The sequence below is a fragment of the Uranotaenia lowii genome, chromosome 3, assembly GCF_029784155.1.
Source record: "Uranotaenia lowii strain MFRU-FL chromosome 3, ASM2978415v1, whole genome shotgun sequence".
Taxonomy (NCBI): Eukaryota; Metazoa; Arthropoda; class Insecta; order Diptera; family Culicidae; genus Uranotaenia; species Uranotaenia lowii.
Genome location: NC_073693.1, coordinates 175,763,128 through 175,771,701, shown reverse-complemented (window position 1 = coordinate 175,771,701; position 8,574 = coordinate 175,763,128). Strand labels below are relative to the sequence as shown.

Here is an 8,574-nt window from a genome sequence, read left to right as displayed (position 1 = left end):
TACAAATTTTTCATAAATTACTCCAAACTGAATTTATTTCTCTTCGAGTTTTATCGCGGAGGAGTGTGTGGTGCCAAAATAAAATATTTATAAGTATATTTTCCATACCAATTGTTCAATATAAACATTCAATATCAATATTGTGATCAACCGTCGTGTTTAGTTTTTTTTTAGTTTAGTTTATTTTTCATAAATGTTTTATATTTGTTGCAGCAGAACAAATCTTCTACCTGACAACACTGCTCACTGCATTTTTCGAACTTCGAACAAAACGATTCGTTGTCAAATTTTCTTCGTATTCCGTTTTGTTTTCGCGTTCGTGATTCCCTGTTCCGTTTTGTGTTCCTTCGCACGCAGTGTCTATCGCAGATCGGTCAGGCTATGTCACAAATTTTCCCAATAATCGATTTCTGACTCTTTTGTCGTGCGGGAGAAATTGTACAAGCGGTTTGTGATTTCGGCAAATGATCGCTAAATTGAGAAGAAAGGCTAGAAACAAGTGTTGGATACGAGAAAACTGTGTCTTAGGCCAGCAATAGTGATATTTTGCTAAGTATTTTGGCTTTAACGATAGGGAAATATTATCATTAAAATTCCGTTTTGTGCGCAGTTTTCCCAAATCGTCGGAATCTTGTTGATTGAAAATTGAAACCACCACACTATTGACCAGTTTTGATATCGTGCAAAAGGAGTGTGTAGCGCTATTTGTTAGGTGTAAGATGAAGTAAGAAGGTGGAAAAAAAATGGTCTGCTAAATGATTGGTGAAAAGTGAAATCTCAAATCTTGAACCCAAAAGGATTTACGCTCGATTGCGTCCGAACACCCAATTCCGGATAAACAAAACTCGCAGACCGGAGTTAACATCGGATTGCGATTCTTTGGTGGAACATTCAGGCGATGGTGGTAAGTTTATTGAATTACCTCATACACTACAGCATGTGATGATTATCGAGCATCTCGGGCCTAGTGAAAAATGTTAATTTTCGTAAGGATATGCAAATTAAATCATTAAAAAATTGCATCACAAAATCGATGGGAAAAGGAACTTAAGGCTAGACATAAGGGTTGTTCATAAACCACGTAAAATTTCATGTGGCACATTCCTCAAGTCGAATATATCATCGTTGGATTTGGTTGCTCTTTAGGAAATCTAAATTTCTCTTTTCTTTCTCCTACTGAAGTTAAATTTATTTCGCACGTGTTTAGTTAATATGAACATGAATTGCATCAATGAAATCGTTTTCTTTGTAAATTAATTCTCTGTGATACCTACCATCCTAAGATTTCACTCTCAATTTAACAAACGAGTTAAAAAAATTTAAACTTCATTATTTTCTGCATTGTAACATATGTTTGTTTTTTTTTTTTTAAATTCTGATTCACAAATTTTTTCCTTCATTCTGACCTTGGTTTGTGTTACTGAATACTGACTTGAACTTCTTAATCTGGAATGTGTAATTTGAATCTGAAATCCGACCCTCAAATCTTAAATTTGAACTTTTTAATCTGAAATTTGTATCTCAAATCTTAATTTGAAAACTGAACCTGAATCCAAATTCTGAATCTCAATTCTGAATCTAAAATCCAAATCAGAATCTGAATCTGCAATCTAACTCTGAAACATAAACTCTAAAACTTAAATCTGAATCTGAAATCTGAATCTCACTTCTAAATCTGAGATCTGAAATCTAAGATGAAATCTAAATCTAAGTTCTGGAATCTGAATCTGAACTTAAAATCTAAATCTGAAATCTAAATCACAAATCTGAATCTGAAATCTGAATCTGAAATCTGAATCTGAAATCTGAATCTGAAATCTGAATCTGAAATCTGAAATCTGAATCTGAAATCTGAATCTGAAATCTGAATCTGAAATCTGAATCTGAAATCTGAGTCTGAAATCTGAATCTGAAATCTGAATCTGAAATCTGAATCTGAAATCTGAATCTGAAATCTGAATCTGAAATCTGAATCTGAAATCTGAATCTGAAATCTGAATCTGAAATCTGAATCTGAAATCTGAATCTGAAATCTGAATCTGAAATCTGAATCTGAATCTGAAATCTGAAATCCGAAATCTGAATCTGAAATCTTAATCTGAATTCTGAATCTGAATTCTAAATCTGAAATCTGAATCTGGAATCTGAATTTGGAATCTGAATTGAAAATTTGAAGCTGAAATGTAAATCTGAATCTCAATTCTGAATCTGAAATCTGAAATTTGAATCTGAAATCTGAATCTGAAATCTGAATCTGAAATCTGAAATCTGAATCTGAAATCTGAATCTGAAATCTGAATCTGAAATCTGAATCTGAAATCTGAATCTGAAATCTGAAATCTGAATCTGAAATCTGAATCTGAAATCTGAATCTGAAATCTGAATCTGAAATCTGAATCTGAAATCTGAATCTGAAATCTGAATCTGAAATCTGAATCTGAATCTGAAATCTGAAATCCGAAATCTGAATCTGAAATCTTAATCTGAATTCTGAATCTGAATTCTAAATCTGAAATCTGAATCTGGAATCTGAATTTGGAATCTGAATCGAAAATTTGAAGCTGAAATGTAAATCTGAATCTCAATTCTGAATCTGAAATCTGAAATTTGAATCTGAAATCTGAATCTGAAATCTGAATCTGAAATCTGAATCTGAAATCTGAATCTGAAATCTGAAATCTGAATCTGAAATCTGAATCTGAAATCTGAATCTGAAAACTGAATCTGAAATCTGAATCTGAAATCTGAATCTGAAATCTGAATCTGAAATCTGAATCTGAAATCTGAATCTGAAATCTGAATCTGAAATCTGAATCTGAAATCTGAATCTGAAATCTGAATCTGAATTCTGAATCTGAAATCTGAATCTGAAATCTGAATCTGAAATCTGAATCTGAAATCTGAATCTGAAAGCTGAATCTGAAATCTGAATCTGAAATCTGAATCTGAAATCTGAATCTGAAATCTGAATCTGAAATCTGAATCTGAAATCTGAATCTGAATCTGAAATCTGAATCAGAAATCTGAAATCTGAATCTGAAATCTGAATCTGAAATCTGAGTCTGAAATCTGAATCTGAAATCTAATTTTTAAATCTGAAATCTGAATCTGAAATCTGAATCTGAAATCTGAATCTAAAATCTGAATCTGAAATCTTTTTTTTTTTTTTTTTTGTTTATGGGTTTATGAGCGCCTGGCTGACCCGGAAAGGAAAAACAGAACGGGGGACAGAAGAGGAAAATTTTAAATGAGAGTAGAATAGCTTAGAAAAGGATAGCGGCAACAGAGCCCGAGGGTTCTGAAGCACCAGTTTAGGGGAAGCGTTAAGATAGTGCTCGACGGACTAGGACGGTTGGTGGGCCCCATATGAACTTCGAGTTAACCCAACCTTCAATTCAACCGAGCAATAGCAGTATGGTATCAAATAATATGATATCATATGCTAACGCCTCGATATCATTGTCAGAAGGGTTCACTATCTTACCGTAGTCGAATTTTCCCTACCTGTCATCTACCTTACTCGTTTCCATAAATTTGGATTCTTCCTAGTTTGATTTAGAAATAATCATAGATTTGCTAAGTAAAAAATATATTCAAGTGATTGATTCTACGCGACTACACGGTTATTCGATAACTCAGTTAGGATATCATAAAAACAGAATCTAGAAAAGGTGTCTCTTAAACTCATCAACAATGAACTATAAGCTTAAATAGCAATAGATTTATTAATACAGTGAAAACCCGATTTTGTCACACACCGATTTTGTCTGCCCCCGATTTTGTCTACCCCCGATTTTGTCTCATTTTTTCACCCGATTTTGTCATCATTTTTTATTCAACGCAAAAATACTAAATATCGCCTTTTTTCATTTCCGTTGAACATCATGAGGTTGAAATCATTCTGAGGGGCTAAACTGACGTATTATTACATGGATATTGAAAGTGAAGATGATTGATCAGGGACGTATCAAGATTTTTATACAGAAAAGTCAAGTTTTAAACAGGTTTTTTGTTAATCAAAGTTGTTGAATACAATTATAACTAAATATAATGGTATAAAAGAACATATTCAAGTAATCTTAATGCTGTGTTTTATTTGTTTGAGCTTTCTTCAAAGCAATCTCTCTGATACGTTGCAAGAAGATGACATCATCTATAGAGAGATCTGAAGCATCAGCCCAATCATCTATGTTGTCCAACATACGTACAGCTTCAACATCAATTATGTTTTTTGAAATTTCACATGAATCATTTGGGGTAGATGCCGCTGATTCTGAGTCTGGTGCTACATCCCAAATTTTCAATGGCTCCAATGGTTCGAGGGGCTCGTTTAATGCTGACTGATCATCCAGCGTCATGTTCAGAATTTCTTCATCCGTAAAAGCTTTACTTGCATATCTCTCCTCAGGGTCCTGTGGCAAAATAGTTTCATCGCGGTTGTTTACATCAATCAAATGGATCAAGGGAACACCATCTTCGTGAACGAGTTTTTTTATTTAAAATAATTCCAACATTCCTCCATGACTACAGCATTACTGTACGCTTTATTTCACTCCAAGCATCGTGCATCCAGAAACATAAATCCCTCAACGTTATGCTCTTCAAGCTTTGACCGATATCGATTTCGCGAGCCATGGCATGTAGCAAAAGTTTTTGACAATATTTTAGTTTACAGTTCTGAATTACATTCTGATCCATGGGTTAAATCACTGCAGTCACATTTGGAGGCATAAAAAACAGTTATCAAACCATCATCGCTTTTTAGCTCATCATTCATATGAGCTAAAGCTTTAGGTCCTAGAGGAACCAGTTTTGGAAAATCATTCGAGTCATCCAGGCATTTTTAGAGGCGAATCGGGATGAATAAGCCATAAGAATGCTTAAAATCCCTCGAGAAAAAAAAATTTTAGAGGCGAAATATGTGACAGGCACATTATTTTTTTTTAAATTTTGATTTGAACGGAAGCTTTGAATCTTATCTTCAGTAAATTATAACCAAAAGAAATAATTAGATCATTAGGATTTAAACCATTAAAGATTATTTAATTTTTCTGATAACTCCGGTCGAAACAAGGTGTTTAAAGATGCGTAAAACCAATATTGTATGCTGTTTTGATGTAAAAAAGACCTATAACTAGTTATTTGTCAAAAAAGGGAATGTCTACTACAAAACCTCTACACTGCTTTATTGGGATAATATACGTTTTTTGTAGTAATTTATTAGATTATGACGGATTAAAATAATTTTTTCAAAATCTCCCGATTTTATCACTCTCCCCGATTTATCACTCTAAAATTCATCATGGGGGTGATAAAATCGGGTTTTCACTGTATCATCAACTTATCAACGGAACAGAAAAATAACAGTGCTGTTCTTTAAAACCTTATCACTAATTGTGGTCAACTTCTCAAACAAACTTTAATACTCAATCTACACGATAGGGGTTCAATTCAAATAAACCGTGTGCCTGTTTTTAAATGCCCGAAATAAATGATCTGAACTAATTACTCATACTTGCTTATCGAAATCATATTTTCTATTTTAAACTTCGATTTATGAATTTCAATCCTAACCGTAAAATGTATAGATCTACCAAAAGTAAATAAATAAATAAAAACAAATGTCGAAAGTGTATTACAAACTGAAATATCATATTTGTCAAAACAGCATTCCCGTCCAATGAGCCCCTAGTTCTTGTAAAATGCTTGATTTAAGAATAAGCCAACGAAATTCATAAACCGCAAATGCACACTTTCTAGAGCATTGGGGAGGCGAATACCATTACCTACACTGCCGGCCAAAAGTTTGGGATCACCCACTAAAAAACATGCAAATTTTGATCGTTCATATCTCAGCCGTCTTAGGACATATTGAAAATCTTCTGATCTCATTTGAAAGATAATGAGCAATAGCTATCTCGGAGGTATTTTGCCCAAATATATTGTTTTAGTTTTGAACTTTAAACTTAACCTAAAGTTATAACATTTTCGAAAAATCGCACTCAATATTCAAAGCCGATCATCTCGGGATAGGGTGGACCAAATCTCAAAATTTGAGTGGCATTAGAATTCCTGTTCTTTACTTCTCAAAACACAATCAATAATTTTTTTGAAAAAATTCAAAAACGTATTTTTAATTAATAAAATAGACACTTGAGTTGTCGTCCAAAAGTTTGGGATCACCTCTTTGTATGGTGAGTTTGGGATCATTCTTATAAAAACATGCAAATTTATTTTATTCATATCTTTCTCATCTAACATCGTATTGCAGATCTGAAGGGTTCATTTGGAAGCTTAGGAATTGTTGTTTTTTAATAAATTCATTCAAAAATTATATTTTAAGGTGAGAACTATAAAAAAAAATCCAGAAACTTTCAAAAAAACAATAAATTTCAGGTGATTTTTTTATGGTTATCACTTCAAAATATATTTTTGAATGAATTTATTAAAAAATAACAATTCCTTAGCTTCCAAATGAACCCTTCAGATCTGCAATACGATGTTAGATGAGAAAGATATGAATAAAATAAATTTGCATGTTTTTATAAGAATGATCCCAAACTCACCATACAAAGAGGTGATCCCAAACTTTTGGACGACAACTCAAGTGTCTATTTTATTAATTAAAAATACGTTTTTGAATTTTTTCAAAAAAATTTTTGATTGTGTTTTGAGAAGTAAAGAACAGGAATTCTAATGCCACTCAAATTTTGAGATTTGGTCCACCCTATCCCGAGATGATCGGCTTTGAATATTGAGTGCGATTTTTTGAAAATGTTATAACTTTAGGTTAAGTTTAAAGTTCAAAACTAAAACATTATATTTGGGCAAAATACCTCCGAGATAGCTATTGCTCATTATCTTTCAAATGAGATCAGAAGATTTTCAATATGTCCTAAGACGGCTGAGATATGAACGATCAAAATTTGCATGTTTTTTAGTGGGTGATCCCAAACTTTTGGCCGGCAGTGTATACCTAACCTAGAAATCCTTGAAACATCCTAATTCTATGAAACTAAACTAGCTAACTATCTTACCAAACAGATTATGCCCTATTGAAGAGTATCACTTTATGTCGGTAAAATGTGATATTTTTACTACAAAATTTTCCCATTGTTCAACGGAAGGGAGGGCAAGTGTTTCAACTCCCATTCATCTTATCAGCATGGATCATGAAAATTTGGGACACCATTGAGCCTACCCCTTATTTAATTTAAATAAAGGTGTCCAGCACGCATTTTAATTTGAGTCATATTATGATCCATGCTTGACAAGATGTGTGCAACGACCCTCTCAGGACAATGATAGTAAACCATCATTATCACAAGCATGCACACCGCCGCCGTGACCCATGGGAACCCAGGATACGGTGAAATCTGAATCTGAAATCTAAATCTGAAATCTGAATCTGAAATCTGAATTTGAAATTTGAAATCTGAAATCTGAATCTGAAATCTGAATCTGAAATGTGAATCTGAAATCTGAATCTGAATCCGAAATCTGAATCTGAATTTGAAATCTGAATCTGAAATCTGAATCTGAAATCTGAATCTGAAATCTGAATCTGAAATCTGAATCTGAAATCTGAATCTGAAATCTGAATCTGAAATCTGAATCTGAAATCTGAATCTGAAATCTGAATCTGAAATCTGAATCTGAAATCTGAATCTGAAATCTGAAATCTGAAATCTGAAATCTGAATCTGAAATCTGAATCTGAAATCTGAATCTGAAATCTGAATCTGAAATCTGAATCTGAAATCTGAATCTGAAATCTGAATCTGAAATCTGAATCTGAAATCTGAATCTGAAATCTGAATCCGAAATCTGAATCTGAAATCTGAATCTGAAATTTGAAATCTGAAATCGGAATCTGAAATCGGAATCTGAAATCGGAATCTGAAATCGGAATCTGAAATCGGAATCTGAAATCGGAATCTGAAATCTGAATCTAAGATCTGAAATCTAGATCTGAAATCTGAAGCTGAAATCTGAATCTGAAATCTGACTCTGAATCTGAAATCTTTTTTAAGATAAGTTAACCACCGTTAATTAATTTTGTAAATTTATTTTTCGGCATATCGGTGAAAAGTAGTTATGAAATTGATAAAGATGGATAGAGAAGTGAGAAGAAAATTAACAGATGTTGAAGAGAGCGAAAGAGCATTTTTGCGAGGAAACTTATTAACGTACACCATACTTTACCCTGCAACATTTCATTATTTAGGAGAAGTAGTACCGGGATAGAGGTGGCACTACCTTAACCTATACAATGAAATCTGGTTGGTCCGAAGTCTACATGTGGTGAACACGTCCGGAGTATACGTGTTCACCACATGTAGACTTCGGACCAACCAGATTTCATTGTATAGGTTAAGGTAGTGCCACCTCTATCCCGGTACTACTTCTCCTAAATAATGAAATGTTGCAGGGTAAAGTATGGTGTACGTTAATAAGTTTCCTCGCAAAAATGCTCTTTCGCTCTCTTCAACATCTGTTAATTTTCTTCTCACTTCTCTATCCATCTTTATCAATTTCATAACTACTTTTCACCGATATGCCGAAAAATAAATTT

At 33.2% G+C, this 8,574-nt stretch overlaps 1 protein-coding gene across 2 annotated transcripts in view; it reads left to right on the top strand.

Moving 5' to 3' along the window:
* Positions 1-376: 376 nt before the first annotated feature.
* The window catches only part of LOC129751338 (uncharacterized), a 49,540-nt gene continuing 41,342 nt past the window's right edge, over positions 377-8,574 (top strand). For both annotated transcript variants that reach the window (XR_008738679.1, XM_055746785.1), the window contains exon 1: positions 377-904. The gene's annotated coding sequence lies outside the window, so the exon portion shown is untranslated. The remainder of the gene's footprint in view (positions 905-8,574) is intronic.